Here is a 21,116-nt window from a genome sequence, read left to right on the forward strand (position 1 = left end):
TTCCCTGTAGCACTCCCATGGGTGTCTCAGCCAAGCCTCAGCGCCACCAAAACCTGGATATTTCCAGGGGATAAAGGAGTTGCTTAGCAAGAAAATCAGCTCTGAGCAAGCTTGTTGCATGATACAAGAGATGGATTTCACAACTGGCAGAAACACTTGGAGAATGCTACCAAGAACACAGCCAGATTTGGCTATGCAGGCAGGTGGCATGAGCTGCCAGGCAGGAGAGGCTGAGCTAGAGATGAAAATTCAGCCAAAGCTCCTCCACCAGTTCTGCCTTCTTCCTAATTCTCATTTGCACCAATTCATTTTCAAACCATGAGGATTTCCCTTAAAAAGGGATTTCCCAAAGCATCATTACCTAACCACTTAATTGGAATTTAATTTGCTGCTGACTATCTCTAACATCTTTATCACCAAAAGAAGCAGCAAACACCACCATAAAGCAAGAGCTTTTAAAAATGTTCCTCTGTTTGACTTTATCAGGTAAATATTATGCTCTGGATATGCCCTACGGTTGTTTGTATGGGTCTTGACTTAAAAAAAAAAATCTTCCATTTCCTAGACTATCCAGCTCAGTCCATAAAACAGGTTTCACTCTCAGTTTTTATAATATCATGTCTTCCTTCTGTTTCGCTGCTTGAGAGGAAGGAGGGAGAATTCAAACCAGCAGAGAAAAAGCAGACACCTGACCTTGTCAGAGCTGTCTGTGAAGGGAAAGGGTGTTATAACAAAACAGTCCATGGAGAGGTTAGTGAGCCCCAGAGTTAACAGCTCCCAGTTGTACAGAGCTTTTCTGCAGTGAAGAGGTATTACACCATCATTGGGACACTGGCCTGGGGGGCAGGGGAGCTTTTCTTTTTCTTGTTATGTGGGGGTTTTTATGTTTGTTTGTTTTTAATAGCTGAGTCTAGGGCATTCAGAATCGTGTTTTTCATTCAGTTGCATTTTTAAACAAGAGGCTTTGTCTTGTGGGACATAAAAGGCCCTTTTATCACACTGGCACAGGGATCACACATCAGCTGCCTCCCTGGAAGCCCTGTGGGGACTCTCCATGCTGCTCACGCCGGGCCAGGTCACACTCACACTGCAAGAAAGCCTCCACCAGGGTAGGACAGGCAGAGACATTTAAACACCCATCTCAGAACAAGAGAAGTTTTAGTCTGGTGGCTGACAGCCCATGGGTCAATGCATAAATAAACAAAGTGTACCAGGAAGCAATCCCTGCTCCAGATCCCTCATCCTGCCTTCATCCCTCACCCCACAGAAGAAAAGCAAGGGCAGCTCTGTCACACATGGATGCACAAAGGAACCTGCCCAGAAGAGCATGGCTGGCAGACACTGCAGCCTGTTCCTGTCGTCTGAACACCACCTGGGACACAGAGCAGAGCTGCTGAAGTACAAGGTTGTGGAATATCAACTCCTTCATGAGATTGGCTGTATAAAGTTCCTGTGCAAACAAATTTTACAGGTCCTAAACACACTGCAGTCACCGAACTGGGGTTAGTTTATTTGCAGAACTGCCACAGGGGCAGGTCAGGGAAAGCTGTCCCAGCGTGTGTTTTGACAGCTGTGAGCCACCTGGGGACAGGCCACTGCAGGGCTGTCACTGGAGGCATGCCTCTGCTCAGGCACTCAGCACTTCCAGCACTAGTGCCAGAAGCTAACCAGGATATTTGGGTGGATTAACTGCTCAGACAGCAACTTAAAAACACTCAAGCACAGAGAAAAATGTTCTCAAGACTCTTCCCCAAGAGGGGAAGCCCTGGAAGCTGCATCCTGGAAGCTCCATTACACAGAGGACTAGTAGAAAACTGATGAAGGGGGGATATTCAGACATTTGTACGTCTTGAAAGTTGGCAGATTAATTCAAATTTGAAAGCACATGACAACCAAATATTTCCTGAGAGCCACTTGAACACTTCCAACAGAAACAGAGCTGGAATTTGCTGCTGATCCAAATGGAAGAAATGGAAGAATTTACTTTCTTAGCAGCTCAGTGTTACTCCAAAAACTGAGTGCTTCATCCCTTCCAGGCCTGCCTTACTTTAATATCTCTACAATGACTGATTAACAATATCAACTTGTTTACTCAAACAGGCCAGTGCAGACACACATTAAAGAGTCAACAAAAAGGTATTAGTATGTCCTATTTCCACCCAATCTAAAAAAAAAAAAAGAAAAAAAGAAAATCCAACACAACAAGTGAGCTAGACCTAGTCTGGAGCAGTGACTCAGTTTCTGAGGAGGAACCTGTGGTTTTGCTCCCTTTTCATGACAAAAGCTCCTGACATCAGAAGACAAGTCAGTTAGCAGTAGCTAATTAAAAATACTCAAACCCCACAGACCTGTGACCACTAAGCCAGCACACATCTTTTGGAATAAGCAATGGGACAGCCAGGCACTGGGTCCCCTCACAACCACAGCAAGTGCCAGAGCCCTGGGGCTGCCTGGCCAGTGTGGAGGAAACTCAGTGATTCAGCTGCCACAGGATCCAGCCCCCAGGCCTCCTGTGGTCACCTAACCCTCCTCTTCCTCCCTGTTCTGCAGGTAGGGCTGCTCCCTGCCAAGAAGGAGCGGCATAGCAGAGTGGGGTGGCTGTGTGCTCTCCCCTCTTCACCCTCCCCAGCACCCTCTGAAAGCAGCCAGCAGCACCTGCCCATCCCAAAAGGGCTCTGCAAGCTCCAGAGTGCCAGGACAGCCCAGAGCAGCCACCCTCAGGACAGTGAGGGAAGAGTCACTGGCAAGGGATACAAGCTTGAGTTCTCTTTGCATCCCTTCCCAGGTGAGTGGAAGCTGCAGAGGATGCTGAGATTGTCAGAGCAGTCAGGCCTGGGCCCATGATGCTTTTGGAAATGTTTGCAGGCAGGAGAGGGCACAGACACATCCACTCCCATCTCCATCCTCAGCTCTGATGGCTGCTTTTACTGGTCCAGTCCAAGCAAAGCCTTTGGGGTTTTACAGACAACAGTCCCAAAACTGACACTGACAGGAGGACATGATGGTGCACAGACTTGGTCTGATGAGTCCTCTGAGGTAAATAGTTTCCAATGCTTGGGAGGGAGACAGGAAGGCTGAGGGATTGATGGCCTGTAAATGAAAACCTATCATAAAATCCATCCTCTCCTGCTCATAATCAGTTTGTGTGCTCGTCAAATGCTCACCACAGTGTTTTGCTCATCAAATTCCTACAAGACAGCACCCACACCCTGGATGTGGTTGTTAGAAAACACCAAGCTGATGGAAGCACATAAACTTTTAATTGGCAATTACCTTCCATTCAGCCACTGGTCAGAGGTACTGGCTGAAACCAGACCTTCACCGTCACACTTTGTTGAGAGTTGTCATCCTGTCAGGAGCAGGGATCAGGAGATGCTGCCCCATCCAAAGAGGCTCCACCATGGTGGTGCCTAACCCCTTACCATCAGCACGCTGATGCAGATTCTGAAATCAGTTTGGTGTTGCTTTGCACAATTGTGGCTCTTGTGCTCACAAACACTGTGGTGCTCCTGTCCACTCAGGGAGCTGATTTCCCTGCCTCAGGAAGAAAGGGGCACACAATGCTTTGAGCAGGCTTTGCTTTGTGGTGCCACATTTGGCTGAGTGGCTGCATCTCTCATCTGTGGATCTCCCTTTCAGTAAAGTTTTCCCAGCCCCAAACACATCAGGCTCAACAGCAGTGAATCTACACCTTTGCTGTCAGGTCTGCAGTGCTTGAATTGTGGAACACCACTGTACTTAACACCTGCAAAGCCATTACCCAAATCTAGCTTTATTTCTCTTAGTTCAGCTTTTCTTGGCCATGCAAAGCACCAAAAAACTCACCTCAACAGCCAAGACCAACTACATAAATTCAACTTTAATTCTGAATTACTCTAAGCTTGCCTGGCCATTTGAATTGACCACCTTACACCAGCCAGCTCTCCAGCTCCCTGCCTTTACACACAGAACACCTCCTGACTGATCCATGCTGGCTGTGTAGTCCACCAGCTGCATCACAAGGAAAGGACACAGGGCTGCAGATAGAGATTCCCACTGCACAGGCACCCTCCAGGTCACTTCGTCCCAATTCCATACTGAGATTACCTCCAGCTGCTGTTTCTGAAGCACCTCTAAAGCAGCAGAAGTCCCACCAGCAGGCTTTGCTCTATATTCTTTCAGACTCCTGAAACTCATGCTGGGAGAGGCAAGCTCCCTGCTATGCTTATGATCACCTGGGAGTGGACTGTGAAACTTTGCTCCAGTTGTTGCACAACCCACCACTGCTTCAGGGGAAAAATCTGCCAAATCCATCAGGAGCAGACACACATGTTGGAATTAGTCACTGCTCTTGGCTTGCCAGAGGTTCTCTCCAGATCTGGAGGCATGTCTCAATGGGGTAGCCACCTCTGGACAAGTATGTTCCTCCAGCAAGTCCAGGTTAGAAGCTCAGTTTCTCCCAGCTAGACGTGCATAGAGTGATGCCAGGTATTTTTCTGAGCAGAACTTGGGTAGATGCCCAGCAGGGATCTGAGCTGTAAAGAGACAGGGCCACTCCAACAGTATGGGAACAAATGCAGCAAATCACTTTTCCCATGCCTTCTGCACAGATTTTAACAAGCACCCCAACATCCACTGGCAGCCTGGACAACCTGATCCTTCCCCTTTTGCATGCTGGTCCAAGTGTTTTCTCTCCCTTCATGACAGAACCAGATTCACAAGCTTCAATCATCTTAAATCCTTAGTAAAAGCAACTGCTGAGCCATCAGCCAATTTACATGCCTTTGACAGCCCTGCACAGCCAAGGAAGCTCTCTGGGGTGTGGTCAGGCCTGGATAATGATCAGCATGATCAGAACTGAACTGCAGCCAGCACCTAGAGAAAACCCAAAATCAGCATCAAACTTGCTCACAGCATCAAATAGGAATCAGCCCCTTGATAAAAAGCCCAGGAGAGCCATGTCTTCCACAGCAGCATCCAAATTACTGAAAGCTGGGGATATGAACAGAAATTCAAGGGATTCAAGTACACTCATCCCTCTGTCTCACAAATATGAGAAAACAGACAGAGAGCAAGCAGCTGAGGATGCCTGGTCACATGATACCAAATTGCCCAGAGGCTGGAAGGAAGCACAAGTCAGAAGAACACAAATGCTTCCACTCCAATTGCCCATGGAAAGGAAAAAATAAAGCTTCCCCAGCCCTCAAAGAAATTTCCCCCAACACATCCCTGTCCTCTGAGCCAGAGCTGCCTCTGATGCACACTAAGGGTAAGATGCAATCCTGGAGCAGAGGATGGATGCTTGGTTACTCTCATCTACCAGAAGAAGGCTGAACAGGAACACAAAACTGCTTTGGGACTCAAATGGAAGGGAGCAGCACTAAAAGCTTTCTGCAGACCTTACAATCTTTGAAGGCTCCTGTCATGCAAGACCAGGGCCAAGTGCGATGGATGGATGGATGGATGGATGGATGGATGGATGGATGGATGGATGGATGGATGGATGGATGGATGGATGGATGGATGGACGGATGGTCACAGAGGAGACCAAATGCACTCACACACCCCCATCAAGCTGCAGGCTCACAGCTACAGCCCACAGACCTCACACAAAATGTATTGCACATCTCTACAGAGCACTTATAATCTACAGGGCACAGTAGAAAATAGATAAAATACTGCTCAAGGCACTGCTGAATCAATCCTTAAAAGCCTCTTCAACAAATACTCCTACTAAGTGTTGCATTTTGACACACCTTCAGTTTTAGTACAGCAGCTGCTCCAGGGTTAGAGAACATTTGAAATCATAACCCACTAGATTGGTTTAACTAACTTTTGAAATAGTTTGTTCATGTCAGTGGAAACAGAAGAGCAATATTGTCATTACCTAGCTAGCACAACATGGAACAGGTGATCCTTTCAAGACGTCTCAGGAAAAGAAGAGCTGAACACTCATCTACCTGGAACTTGCAAAAGCAAACAACATTCAGAGATTCTTTAAACTTAAGTGCAAGAAGGTAAAAGAGAGAGGGGCTGAGGTCAGGTGTCGCTAATGGACTGAAACTCAGAAGGCTTCATTTAAATTCCTGGCTCAAACACAGAAAAGTCATGCAAGCCTCTCAGGAAATTCTTATGTTGATAGTAATTCTTATTCTTGCGTAGTTCCCAAAAAAAAAAAGACCAGCATTAACACTTCCTTCTGCTTATTCTGTACCTTAACCATAAATGTCTTAAAGAAAGGACCAATCTCTTACCCTCCACTGCAAAAACCCAGAATGCCTTTATTTATGAGGGGACTCTCAGAGCAATAGTGTAAAAGACAGTGGGTTCCCTGCCAGCATAAGCAAGGAGGAATGAGGTTCACAAGGCTGAATCCGTGCAAATTTTCTTCCCCAGAAGCGAATGGGAGCTGCTTGTTGAGACCTGCAGGTTACCCTCAACATGCTTTAAGCATGTGTCCCTCCATTTCCCAATATTCAGCCCCAAAGGAGCCCAGTTCCTTACAAGGTGGGCTGCAGAGCTGAGCCTGCAGCCTGGCTCAGGAGCAGCTGGATAAAGCCCTGCAAAGGCCAGAACACTCTCCCTCCCCCCAGCAGCTCCAGCTCTGCTCTCAGGCAGCACCTTTGGCAGGTAAAGGAACTGATAGCCAGCGTGCCACGATAAAGCAGCAAGAAGCATTACTCAGTCTGTTAAACTTCCCCTCCACCCAGGTGGGGGAATCAACCAGATCCCTAAATTAAATCACAGTACAGTCATTGCTTATTCAACAGCAATGAACAACAGCAGCAAACAGGCTCCTGCAAGCCAAACAGCCAGCATGACGGTGCTGATCCCTGGCAAGCTGGACAACAGAGAGTTTCAGCTGTTCATTTTGGGAGGGTGGGTTCTGTGCAGCCCTTCAGAAGGTAGAGCTGTGGTCAAGCAGTTTGCAAACCGCTCTGTCAGCTGAAGGTAAACAGAGCTGTCCAGAAAGAGACAGCCAAGGCTGAAATTCTGGCTGCTCAGATGATAAACGTTCAGAGAAATGTGTCAATTAATGTTTTCTTAAATAAGAAACAAAACACTAGAAACTACAAACCGTACCCTAAGTGTTGTAATTATGTTTCAAAAGTGTCTTAAACCCCAGGAATTCCAGTAACAGATCTCTCACTAGAAAAAGCTATGAAAAAAGAAAAACCATTTTCCATCCTTCCCCTGTTGTCTGTGATCTTGTTTAGAAAGCACTTGGGAAAAAGGGTAAGAAGTCAAATTAATTTGTTTCAGAGCAAGAAAGCAACATCAGACTGCAATAAATCAGTGTCACTACATAGCTGTCCTAGTGGCTTATGAAGTAGGAAAAATCTCTGTAAATTCACCACTCATTTACTGTAGAATAGATGGTGTAGATCCTATCTACTCTTCACAAAATCAGAAACATTAATCTCAAAAATTAATGCAAAATGGCCAGAAGTGAAGGAAAGCTGCTGGCTTTGCCTCCCAGGAGGTTGCAATGACAGTGAAATCACATTTAGTCTAACTGCAGGGTGTTCCCCACACTTCTCTATAATTTAACTTAATATGGGGAGGAGTGATAGGGAGCCAAAGACAGCAGCCACCAGGTCAGGATCAGGCAAGCTCTGGTTCGTGACTCTTGGACTTTGGAGAAGCATTAAAAACCTCCACAAAATGCACTCTCATTAGCAAGTTTCAAGGTTAGGTAAATGCATCCAGCATCAAGGCTGGGAAAATGCATCAGGCACTCCTGGAGATGAGCACCAGCTTCTTCTTAGGTCCCTTCAAGCTGCTTTGCTTCCTCCTCCTCCTTTCTCCCTCCGTTTCCCAGCTCAGCCAGTGCCCAATACCCCTAGGACAGATGTTGTGGTTAAAGAGATGTATGCCCTGTAAACAGCATGCAACCTCACCACTACTTTGAATTTCACGAGGGTGTGTGAGTCCTCCAGCTGTGGAAATCATTCTTTAGAGACAGATGCTTTGCAGAATAAATGCAGAGCGAAATATCTTTTCTTAGCCTTTTGGCTAAGAGATAATACAGCATCAGTTTAATAAAACATAACTTAGCAAAACCTCAGAGCAATACATTCAGTACAAACAAAATTAGGATGTGAAAAAGCTATACTAGAAGTGTTTTACAGGTTTGCAGACAAATAAAGTTTTTAGAACAAAAAATTCAGCATTTCAGTTCAATACTTAAAAGTACTGGTATGCAAGTGCTTTAAGCTAGTAGTGAGTACTAAAGTGTTTAGAGAGGGTCAACATTGGCTTCCAGCATCAGGTACAGCCAGAAACCATAGCAAGCAAGATAAACTCCTCTGTTAGGAGATGAAATCCTGCCAGCCTGTAATGCCTCATGCCATTCCAGCTGCAATGGCAGGGCAGCATTCAGAGCCCAACTTCTCCAGGTGAAAGACCCCAGAAAGTTCAGCGGCCACACAGCCAGCAGCCTACAGCCCCTTCCTAAAAGCACTCAGAGCTCCTCGCGCTTTCTGCAAGGCAGAGGTTTAAATATTTAGCACTTTAACATGCAAGTTTAGGCAGTTCTGCTTTGTAAAAGCCTGCAGCAGACTGAGATGGAACAAACCCGAGCTGGGAAGACACGCCCTGAGCCCTAAACACGAATCCCTCGCTGATGCCCAGCCGGGGCAGCCCCCGCTGCTGCTGCTGCTTGCACGCGTTTATCAGGTGCGCTGATAAATTCCCAACTCACACACACCAAGACCTGAAACTCGCTCTGCCCTCAGCTGTTTTCCTCCATCCACTCCAGCAGGAGGAATCACAAGACTTTGAGCAGAGAAAAGCACAGCAGGGCAAGTCGTTGCAGGACGATCTCCGGCACGGGCCCGCACCCGCAGCAGCGCGCACGGCCAGCCCAGCCCAGCCCAGCCCCGGGACACCCTCCCGGCTCTCCTTACCCTCCTCTCTCCTCCCAGGGACGCCGAATCGCTCCCTCGGCCGGCCCGAAGCGTCTCCCACGCCCCCGGCCCGGCGCTGGGCAGCCAGCATTCCTTCCTTCCTCCTCCCTCCCCGCCCAGCGAGGGGAGGTCGCTTCCCAGGGATGCGGTCACGCCGCGGGAGATGCGCGACAGCGGCCCGAGCATCCCCTGAGCGCGGGGATTCTCCCCAAAAAACAGCTCGTGCTCCTTTATTGCTTGGCACTTGGGATCAGGAAGCGGTAAGATACAGAGTTTTTAGGTAAGCAAACTATTTTTTTTTTAATTAATAAAAAACGAACCACAAGCTCCCCCCCAAAAAACTGAACAAAAAATCCCTCTTCCACTCTTTACTCTTTTAAAACAAATTTGATTTTGATTTGCTCGTTCTCAGCGTGTCCAGTCAAAGAGCAACGCAGAGCTTGTATTTGGCTTTATGTACTTATTTTATGGATGTCTTTGAAACAACCAGAAGCTCACAGAATACTCAGGATCCAGACCTATCTGGCCTTAGTCGACACTGAAGGAGGATGCTGCCTGCTATCTCACCTCATAGTTCCTCAAAAACAAAAACTAATAAAAAAATTTTAAAATGGTCTGAACAGATTAGATTAAATGAAATACAGAGTTCAGAGCTGGCCCATACTGTAATATATTGCATTACCTCAGCAATTAATCCTTGTCTGCTCTAGATGAAACAGGAACAGACATCTGCTGCTAGCCAGGAAGACACAAGCAACAGAAACATCATGTACTGTGTGCTGCTGATGCAATGAACAGGAGCAGAATCAATCACCAGAAAGGTTAAGTTGGCTTTCCAAAGTATAATCATATATTTCAGAGATTTCTGTTCCTGTTAATTCCATAACGTTTGAGCATTTCCATAGCTAAAAGGAAAATATGTCATTTACTAATAAACACAATATTTGAATTAGTAAAAAATCTGAAGAACTCATGACTGTTCTAAAAATTATGGTCACGGGTGGTTTTTTTGTTGTTTCTCTTTAAAAATTACATCAGCCAGGGAAATGAGTCACTGCCTGGTACCATTTCTTGGGTATCACCTGAAAATTTAGCTTCCAGCTGTAAAGTTTCAAAAGAGGTATAAAACACACCCCAGAAAACAAAACAAAACAAAAAACCTAAACCCAAACCCACAGCCTGCCAGCTTCCTCAGGATGGTAAACATCATGGAAACCAAAATAGAGGGTTTTATGCCCAGAACTGCAGCTGCAACTTAAAAAGAAAGAAGCTGGATTGGAAAAACACTTCTGCAGTCCACGGAGACCAGGCTGCGTGCACATCAGACAGGGTTTAGGGAAGAGCAACTTGAGCTCTGCTCTGACTTGTACCAGCAGCCAGCTTCAGCATCACACCACATCTGGGTGCAGGGAGCCCACCTGGCTGCTCTGACCAAAACCAGGGACTGCATCCAGCCTCTGAAGTCTAGGGGCAATCATGCAACAAAAAATGAAAAAACTCATCTCATGAAGTTTAGTGTCTCCACTTTCCATCCTACATGTGAGTACATTGCACAGCATAAATCCATCCTGTAAGGGTTAGTGAGGCTTTGGGGCTTGACAGCTGTGGGGGAGAGCATGCCAGAGACCAGCTCCCAAACTAGGTTGTGAATTTCTGTCAGTGGCAGAGACATTGCACAAGCAATGTCTGCTCAATGTCTGTCATCTGTGTTGCTGGAACAGCAAGGCAGCACCTGCAGGTGTGCAGGTGGCAGACTGGCACTGCAGAGGGAGATGCCTAAAATCCACCAACCCATGGGTCTTCAGACCTCTGCTTACTCACTTTTCTTTTTCAGGTAAGTGGAAAGCATCCTACAGGGCTATCAGGTATAATCATTCCCTCTGTCTGAGAGGGAGAGGACATCCCTGCCCCATCACCAGCCAGCACAGGTGCCCAGTGGCTCCACCACAAGGAGTTCAATTCACACACAGCGCACGTGAAACACCCATCTCCTACATTTGCAAAGGATCAGAGATAGCCAGTTTTTCCAGAGCTTTAAGAGCCCTCTGCTCTGTGAATACTCAAAATCCAGTCCTGGCTGTCCAACCTGCAATTACAGTCAAACCTAAAATAGCAGCTCGGTGGTGCCAGCACCACTCATCCCCACGTCATGTCCCGAGACTCAGCACACCAGGGTGTGGCGTGGCAGGCAGCAAACGCTCAGTTCCCCGGGCACTCCACTCCCAGCAGACTTCCTCACACGCCTGGTCTCACACCACTCCCCACACTCTTCCAAAATAGGAATTTTTTTTTGGTAGAGCCAGTATAGCAGTGTATTTTCCTCTTCTTCCTGCTTTAAAAAGAGCCTTTTAGGGAAGAAGAAGGTGCCTGAGGTGCTCAGGTGACACATCCACTCCCCTGCATGGAACATTGTGATGTAGGTTTATGCACAAAGAGAACTTCCAGCACTGGCAGGATTCCCCCAGCACATCATTGTGCAAGGGGACACATCTCCTCCACAGCTCCAGCTGCCAAGTTTCACTGGGAGGCCACTAATACATATTTGCCCTCCAGAAGGTACTCAGTGATGGCTGTGGGAGTGGCAGCTGCTGCCTTCCAGGTGACAGGGGAGCAGAAGGGTTAAATTCAGGAGTCATCTTTCACCACAAACCCTCAAGAAAAGACCCTTTGGTGAAGTTCTGGGGGAGGAAGGGAGCTCAGACCCTTTGGTGAAGTTCTGGGGGAGGAAGGGAGCTCATCCAGTGTCTGGCCTTTGCCTACAGAGGGCTGTGCAGCCCCACTGGTCTCCCCAGTGAGTCCAGAAGAGGACAACCATCTGCTTTTGGACACCAAGTTTTCCTGCCCACTCCAGAAGTGGTGCTCTCCTCACTAACACCAAGACACACCACGCTGATGTTGGAAGCTGTTCAAGATAACTGCTGATAAAATCACAGTGACAAACAAGTCCCTGGGCATGCCACATCTGTCCCAGTGATTTTTGGGATGGATTTTAACTGCTGGCACTTCTAGCTCCTGCCTAAAATATCTATTTGCTGGGATGCAGCCAGCTCCACTGTCAACCAGCCTTAGGAGTATAGGACATGCTGGTCCACTCCAGCATCCTCATGGTAGAGAAACCTCCATGGGCAGAGGGCTGGGGCACAGCATCCTCAGGAGATCCCAGAGACAACAGAGCATCAGCAGACCTTGGCAAGCCTTCAGGAGCTGCAAAGGTGGCTAAGTCTCCTGCCTGTGCTGGTGCTGCAAATCAAGGGTTTTCAGGAACATACCCTCTCCTTAGGAAAAAAAAAAATTAAATGAGAGAGAGAGAGAAGGGGGAGAAGTTCAAAAGAGTACATAAATGAAAGAGAAAACCAGTTAACTTAAATAGGCTGCTTCACCAGAGAAAACACACCATGCTCTATGAGCCAGGGCTTTAGACAGCAAAGCTGAGTGGCCAGGCACCAGCCTGTTTTGGACTGACATCAGTGACCATTTACCATGGGCAAGATGTTCCCCTTCTCCAGTTCTGTCCACAATCTCTTTTAAATGTAAGGATTTTAATGAAATTATGAAAAGACAGAAAGACTCTCACCTGTGCTTTTTGATACAAATTGAGGGTTTATCCACTTTTTGCTTTCTCCCTTAGTGCCAACCAATGGCAGTGTATATCCCATCAATGTAAACAGCTGTGGAACGATGTGACAACTGAGGAGCAAGCATTTGACCCTAATTCCTCAGTTTATCAGTCTTTCTAAAGAAAAAACAGATCCATCTTTGCTAGATTTCCCCCCTTAAAAGCTTCCTGAGCTGCTCTGTCTGCAAGCCTGTCATCTGGAAGAAAGCAAGACATTAGTCAGGCTCATGCTTATTTAATAAAAACCTTGCATATGCAGGAGGGACTGAAAGTCGGTCTTTACTTAAAAATCGCCTGCAAACTTGAGTATGATTTTGCAGTGCAAAACAGATCTGAGGACCTGCCCGATTTACCCTGTGCTCCACCAGTGCTCAGCTTAGCAATTAACCAGCTAATTATTCACAGCTTAGATCAGGGAGCCAAGCAGCCACCACAGAAGTCCACAAGTATGCCCAGATCACCGTGCAAAGGACATTTCATGTCTTACTATTTCATAAGGAAATTGGGAGGCTTCAACTGATGTCAGCTCCAGGAAATGAGCCCCAGGCAGATGATGCCGGAAGCAGGAGGCTTTATATTTAGTACTGAGTCACCCAGTATTATTAAATTCAAAATACAAAAAAGGTGGGTGTGGAGAGGGGATAAGTGGAAAAAAGTGAACAAGTTATTCTCTGGAGATCACGGGCCATGGGGAGTCTAGCATTAGATGGAGGTTTTTTTGTAAAGGGAGAAAGAAATTAAGAGATTACCTGGAAACCCCTTCTGCACATCCACTGGGAAAGCAGTTGCCAGATGAGCTGCATTCCCAGGGCAGAAGCCAGCACTGAAACCACTGCAGGAGTCTGCAGTGCCTTTGGGATTGCTCCAGCCAGTCCTGCAGGCCCGAGCAGAGCATCACCAGTTCTGAGGCATTTTCCCATCCTGTCTGCCACATCTTTGAGCCAAAGGACAAGCCACTGGAAGGAACTTGGAGTTGAGAATATTTTTAGGCCAGTTTTGCAGCTCCACCTAACCAATCACAAAGGGCACCTTGCAACAATCACAAAGAAAGCACTTGGGGTGATTACAGCAGCATCAGATGAAGCCTAATGGCTGTTACTGAGGCATGGAAGAGGAACTGCCCTGGCACACTAAAACTGCACCCAGGCAGGGCTGACACCATCCAAAGGCCATCCTGTCCCTTTCCTTCCCCTCAACATTTCAGTTCTCCCACCCTGGCTGGCTGTGGGGCTAAATGGACACCAGCACAAGGAAGATGAGGCAGTGGGCAGAGGGCCCACTGTTAGCACAGCATCCAGTTAGAGCCAGCTCAGGCACCCACAGACCAGGCCCATGGAGAAAGAGTGGCACTGGGCCTGGTAGGAGGGTCTTGGAGGCACAAACATACTTCTTCATCTTTCATCTCAGCTGCCAGCTCTGTCCATCACCCAAGTCTGTCCTTGACATGACTTAGGCAGTCCTCTGCTCTCTTGGAGAACATGCTCTAGGTAATGTGACTGCTCCTCAGTCACTACTGAAGGAAATAGAATTTTACACTAGAGCTGCACTACTGCAGAACACAAGTGGCTGTTCACACAATATTTCTGAAGAGGGAAAACGTTCTGATCCATTTTTAGCAACATTCAATTTAGACACATCTACAATTGAGATGTATACAGCATTCATGTGGACTGCATCCTCATGGAATGTATTAATATGGGAAAGCTGCCATTTAATAGGAATGTAGTTCTTTGAATTAAGGTCTTTTAACACACACTAAAGAAAGCTTTAAGAAGCACCAAAAAACCAATCATAATGCAAATGGTTGCACAATGCAAATTACAGGAGCACAGATTTGTTTAGAAGAGGTTCATATTTTCATACAAGTCTGTCATAAGCCTTTTAACTTTCTATCAGTGATAAATACTCTGCAGCCTGAGCAGCAGCAACACCTTTGCAAAGTTTTCAGCTACTTGAGCCAGATTTTGCCCCTGAGAAGATTAACTTTCTAAATAGAACATAAATACTGCTACCAAAGCCAAGCACTACACCTCATTTCATCTTAAAAAAGTAAACTGGAAACAAGAGCTTTCTAAAGCCGAACGCCAACAGGGACTTGCCTATAGGAGCACCCTATTAGATTACTAATAAAATACGTGTAATCTTCAAAATAAAACCACAACAGTTAAAAAGATGTGGTTTGAAAAATAGATTCATGGACTGTAGCAAGGCTGGCAATTATGCAGAACCAGAGGTCAGGAAGTGCTTAATACCTTCCACCTTTATGCAAGAAGAGATTACACCTCTGCAGTGACAGCCTGCTCCAGCCACCAAGTGACACTTGGCCAACTGCTGACCACTGTGCAGACCAGTTTGCTGCACCCACTCCTGGCCAGTGGGAGATTGCCACTGGGTGGCTCCTCAGTCCCACACAACCCATCAACATCTGCAGGTGAGCGCCCACTGTCAGAAAGGTTCCAGGTACTGCCCAGCCTGGGCAGCAGCACACACACCCAGCCCAGGCAGGGAGGATCTGCAGGGAGGGATTGTATCTCATCTGGACCTCATCCTGCCAGGGGCACTGGCTCATATTGTACAAATTCATCTGTGTTGAACTAGTCCACAATCTCATCTCAAGGGACGTTGAAGCTTTTTCTGGTATTTAGCTCATGCAGTTGTTGGCTTCTCTCCAACTGCTTTTTTTATCTCAGACCCCAACAGAAATTCTCCTGTAGGATGGACCTGCTGGACAGCGTAACTCCAGGGGCTCCCACAACTACTGCACTCTTCTCAAATATGTAGAGAGGTGGGGTAGAGCTGGATTACCACTCACACGCACGCTGTAAATTGTCACCCATAGCTTTCAGGTCCCTGGAGCACAATCTTCACCACACAGCTCACTGTTAATTAGGAAGCCATCTCCCATTTTCCAGATCATTAAAAACAGCTACTAGTAGCAGACTGATCTCTGTGCTGTGAAGCCAGTCTTTGCTTTGACAGCAGATTTCTCCTATTCTCTAGTCTGTTGTTGCTGTTCACTTTAATGCTTAGTATTAAATGTTTAATGCTTGGTATTAAAATATTTTAGAATTAGTACTAAAGAAACTCTCATCCTAGAAGTTAGCAAAGCAAAACCAAAAACCAAACATCTACAGATCCTAAATAAAGCCAAACAAGGCATGATATTTGGTAGAAGGCATGAAGTAACTCCAGAGCTCAGGCAGAAGAGGCAGATCTATAGCTGGGAGCAATGACACCACAAGGTTCAACCTGGATCACACCAAAGAGGTCCAAATGCTGAGCAAGAATATCAGCTGTGAGTGTTACACGTGGAAGGGCAATGCACCAAAGAAAGTGCAATGCCTTGCTTTGTGCCAAGGTGATATCAAACCCATGCACAGAGCTTTAATTGCTGAAGTGAATCATTGACTGGTACTGGTTGTAAAGGCTCTTGCATAACAGGGTTTCAAGGACTGTGCAGGGCAGAATCCTACTCTATTTCATGCCTTTCAAAACTCTTTTTACACAGACCTTCAGAACACAGGGAGCAAAGAGACCAAGTAAAACAACCCTATATAACCCTGAAAAGGTTATGCTACTTAGAGAAAGGGAAGGAAGGGAGAGAGGAATAAAAGTTGTTGCCATTAGTGATGGATCTAACTAATGTAGGCTGGGCACTGCCATTACCACCCATCCAGCACAGCTACAGGAACTTCTGTGAGCTTCTCAGCTGGGCAGAAGAAATGTCAATTTTTCAAGTTTTCAGCAAGAAGTCTGACTATGCTGCCTTTGCTTGAGCATTTGGTTTATATAATACAGTGGCAAGAGCCCAGCTGGAAATCAGATCAACGAGAACATTGCAAAGGGGTGGGCAAAAGAAGGGCAGGAGCAGGATTGCACAGGAACCTCCCATCCATGTCCCCAAGGAAAGCTTAGTCCCAGCCTCAGCCAAACAGTGCAGAAAGGAACAGGCTAAAGTTTAGATCAGACATTAAGGCTGCTTATTCAAAGTATTTTCAGTCTTCAGAAGGCCTGGTTTCCCCTCTCTCCGTATGGAAAGGTGAATTCTGCCTAAGTGAGGATTCAGAAACTTGCTTGTTATTACCAGGAGCACTGAGAAACATGAATGTTTCTGTAAATTTATTTCCATTTGTTCTCTACTGACCTTCAGAATGTTGCTATCTCAGAAACAGTTCTTAAAAGCAAGGGCAAACTTTCTCCCTGAATGCCTGCCCAACACCAATCACAACAGGGCAACTTTATATACACCCACAACACCCTATGTATTCCCTAAAATAAAACTCCTCACAATCCATTCTTGGAGGCAAAACATTTTGTGCAAAATTCAGGAAAAAACAGCTTAATTGCAATATTGTTTTACAACTCACTTCCTTTATTTCTGTTACCAGCTGGAGACAAGCACCTTATTCTGTGCTGGGTCAAGGAAATGTTTAACTCCAGGATTTATAGCACAATATATATGTGTACATATCACCACAGCACTGCAGCTGCTCAACAGTTATAGCAGAAGGCAAACACTGGTTCAGCCCAAGGAAAACAGGGATGGGCTGGAATATCAGCCTGCTCACTAACATCTCGCTGCAGAGGCTCCAAGGCAGGAGAGCATCCAAGCCAGTCACTGGGACAAGACTCAGCATCCTGGAATCTCAAAACCACAGCCCTGTTCCAAACCCAAACAACACTCCACAAACCCCTCCTGGCTGATTAGCAGGAAGAAGCACAAGGTTGCGATGGCAGCACAAACAAGGAGCCAGAATTGATGATCTCTCAGACCCAGCTGAAGCACTGCTTCACAAAATATGAATGCCAATTACAGGAATGGGTAGCTTGAATTCAAGTTTCCACTTGGTTAGTGCTGCACTGGACAGACTGAGAACTTTGGTGCTTGCCCAGCAGTTTCATCTGCACCAAGATCTTCCATGAAAACAGGGACAGAAACTGTGAAAACCCGCGGGACCTCCTCCAGTTCCTGACCTTCCCAGCAGGGCAGAGTCAAAGGCATCAAGGTCAGTCCTACTGTTTGTGAAAGTAGAGCAAGACACTTTTCTACCTTGTAGTACAGAAGAGAGGGCAAGAGGCAGATCAGCACCTCCCCATCCCTGTTATTTTGAGCAGAATCCATGGAGCAGAGGTCCTGGTACCAGGGCTGGGACAGTACCACATGCACCAGCAACATCACTGAGGCACAGATCCATACAAACATCAAAAAACCCCAAATCTGATCAAAAAGGGGACTTTGAGGGAATAAACACATAGAAAAAAAGGATTTCAGCTATAGTTTTCAAATAACACAAGAGGCAAGGAAGAATATTAAAATGGCACCCAGGTGACTGTGCAAACGTGTTTCAGGAACAACCCACTGCACATCTTCCATCCAACCCAAACAGGATACAAGCTTTTTTTATCCAAGGTCTTCAATCTGAATTTCAAATATCTTGTGTGTTCAGCTCTGGAGAGCCCCTAATTTAATCACTAATATATTGGCAAAAAATAATCCACACAGATATAATGCAGAACCACATGCCTTCCTATTTGCTTTAAAGTATAGAAATACTTTTCATATGTCAACTTTCAGGGGAAAAAAGCAAGATAAAACAAAGGGGATTTTTTCTATAGCTTCCTTTCCCACCACCTGAAAGAGACAACAATTTCAGGAGCAATCCAAGAGGATGTCCCCAGAACTGTGCAATCAATTCTTTCTGTTTTCCCCCTAGCAAGACAGTCTCCCCATCATTTGGGCACAAGAGAAGCAGTTCTAGCACACAAAACTCCAGCAGAAGCACAAAACCAATAGGACATAGGCCAGGGGCGGGATTACCCACAGCATCTGAGCCACAGCCCCACTCTGCAGCTGGTATGGCAAACACTGATAGAAGCCAGCAGCATTTCTGATGTTACTCAGCCTGTCTCACCTACCAGATTATCAGATCTTCTTTATGCTTTTCCCCAAGTTGGTGTTTTGCAGGTTTTTCCTTGCCTTGACCTGACCCTGCAGTGGGCAGCAACACACTTTGCCTTGTGTAAGTTCCTGTATTTATACAATTTTTTAAAACAGCCTGGCTAGCATATTTTCAGGGAAAAAAAAAATTGGTTTCCTCTAGCAAAAATAATAAAAGAAGAAAAAAAATCTGCAGTAAAGACCTAACTGTAGGAGTCAGTTTTTCCACTTTAAAAATTTGAGGTACAAATAAATAGCCCCTTGACTCTCAAAGTAAAAAGCATGCAACTGAGCTAGACAAAGGCTGAAAGCTCATCCCTAGGCTTTGGGAGAAATAAAATCCTTCTAGTGTCCTTCCACAGACAGTTTCATGACTGTTTACAAAGATTTTATGAGACAATACAATATTTCACATTTTTACGTTTTTTTCACAGTCTACTCTAGAATGGAATTACCAGAAACAGAACAGGCCAAGGCAGAGTCTACAAAAACTGAAGAGAAGGCAGCATTTTCTCTGATTACAGAGAGACCTTTGATCACCAAGGTCACGTAAACCCGGCACACAGAGCACGCCAGTCATTAACAGCCGTGGAACAGGCACTGGGCAGAGCCTCCCTGCCCTCCTCCCATCACTCCCCTGCTCATTTATTCCCAGCCCTGCCCTAAACAGCCATAAAGGCTGGGTCTGAGCTGGAGGAATTGCCAGGCAGCACTGCCTGCTTCCAGATCCTGGTTCAGCTGCATGCTGCCTTTCCCCACGGAGCAGCCCTGGAACTGCCAGCAGCATTTCCTAGCACCCTGCAAAAGCACTCACTGCCCCACCAAGCATGGCCAAGGACAGTGGAAAACACATGAAACAACACAAGAAGTCAACATTTGAGGTTCATGAGGCAGAGGAGAGATGCCCAGGGCAAGGAGACACTCAGACCTTCCCTCTGCTGTGCCATGGCCAACCACTCAGACTTGCCTAAGCTTGGGTTTGAGGCCTGGCTTTGCCAAGAGGCAGTGGGGAGTGAGATCAGCACACCAGATACTGGTCAGCCTCTTGCCCTCAATGTTTTTTCTGTTTTACACAAAGAGGGAGGCGTGTGTAGCCCAGGTCTAGACAGACAGGACTGAGCTGGAGGCTGTGGGGCAGTGTCCTGGTCACTGGACATCCCTGCAGCACCTGAGCTGAGACATTCCTAAAGAGGCAGCCTAATGCAGAGGCTGTGAATAGAGTTTTCAATTGTTTCAGGTCCTTCGAGAAGCACAGCTAAACTTTGATCAACATCTATGATAAGTACATGGCTGGCAGTCAGACATCTGGCTCTTCACCTTTCCAACAGTGGTCACCTTAGCACTTCTGCATTAATTAGCAGCAAACAGATTTTCTGAAGTATTTTATAGCTGAAAGGCTTCCTGTGGCTGCCAATATCCCAGAAACCAAGACATAAATGTGTTGTGTACAGTTTTCAGCCTGATGAAAAGGGAGACTATTTTTAATCCAAGCCTACGTAGGGTGGGGCTCAGTCTCCAACCAGGCCAAAAAGCCACTATAGTCCACAAGACCAATGCCTGGCAATCTTTGCTTGCAGGCTGATGTCTGTTCTATTTTGGGGATGGGAGGAATTTAGAATAAAAAGATATATAAATTAAAAACAAAGGAGGCTATGAAAAGTGAATAGAGGGAAGGGCCAGACTTATCCTGTGTATTTTGGTCTAAAGAACAGGGCTCTAAAAGAACACAAATCAGAATTACTCTATTTTCCATTTCCCACAGCAGTTTATAATTTATAACATGGGCTGAGGAGAGTACAGCCCCAGTATATTTTTCACAGGAGGAAAAGCCAATCCATGGCCCCTTCCACAGCAGTGAGACCCTTGGGAAGACAAGGCAGGAAAACAATCACCAGCCATAGACATCCCACCAGGATCCCATACAGGGTTTCCTATCCCAGACACCAGTACAACAGCTGTTGGGACACCTCACTGTTTTGTACAGTTGGGACTGCAAAAAAGGCAAAGCAGAGGATTGGAATCTGGCAAGTTTTGCTTATTTAGGGCTTATGGCCACCAGGCAACCAACCCACTAAAAGCAGAGATTTTTTTTGTATTCTCAGCACCTAAACTTCAGACATAACATCCCACTAGGTTTTATTTGCTACAGACCCTGTCTTAACTTGGCATTCAAGCCATTCAACACAGCCCCACATTCTTTGCAGTGCCCAGGTCATTTGTCTAAAAGCAGATACAGACAGCCTCTCTCACTGTCTTCAGGTGCCCCTTTAGCACCCAGCCATAAACTGTGAAACACTTGCATAGGCATCAGCATCTCTTCACCTGGCCAGGGCTGCATCATTAACCCAAGCACAGGAGTCTGCAATTAATTCTCTCAGCAGAATGCATGAAGGGCAGGACGAAAAGATGCACACAGGGATAACTGGAGGACCAGCAATGATGAACCTCAAGCACTGCTATCACTTTGGTCACAGACTTCTTGAGGAAAAAAGCCAACATCTAAGCAACATTGTGAAGTTTAACCCCAACATTATAAGCATAGCAGCAAAACTGGATGTTGAACACCTCAACACATGATTATGGACAACTTCACTTCATCCTTCCTTGTTGTACACATAAGTAACCTCATCAACTCCCTCCTCTCTCATGGACAACACTAAGGGCAGTATGTGAT

At 46.2% G+C, this 21,116-nt stretch overlaps 1 protein-coding gene across 5 annotated transcripts in view; it reads right to left on the minus strand.

Annotated features, from left to right (window-relative positions):
- PLS3 (plastin 3) overlaps window positions 1–21,116 on the minus strand; it is a 49,990-nt gene that overhangs the window by 22,309 nt on the left and 6,565 nt on the right. The window contains exon 1 of one of the 5 annotated variants that reach the window (XM_077185980.1): window positions 8,889–9,040. The exons of 3 other annotated variants lie outside the window; for them this stretch is intronic. The gene's annotated coding sequence lies outside the window, so the exon portion shown is untranslated. Of the gene's footprint in view, window positions 1–5,866; window positions 5,924–8,888; window positions 9,041–21,116 lie in introns of those variants that run through there. One more of the 5 variants, XM_077185981.1, reaches the window with a different exon arrangement.

This window comes from Agelaius phoeniceus, chromosome 14 (genome assembly GCF_051311805.1).
Source record: "Agelaius phoeniceus isolate bAgePho1 chromosome 14, bAgePho1.hap1, whole genome shotgun sequence".
NCBI classification, from domain to species: Eukaryota; Metazoa; Chordata; class Aves; order Passeriformes; family Icteridae; genus Agelaius; species Agelaius phoeniceus.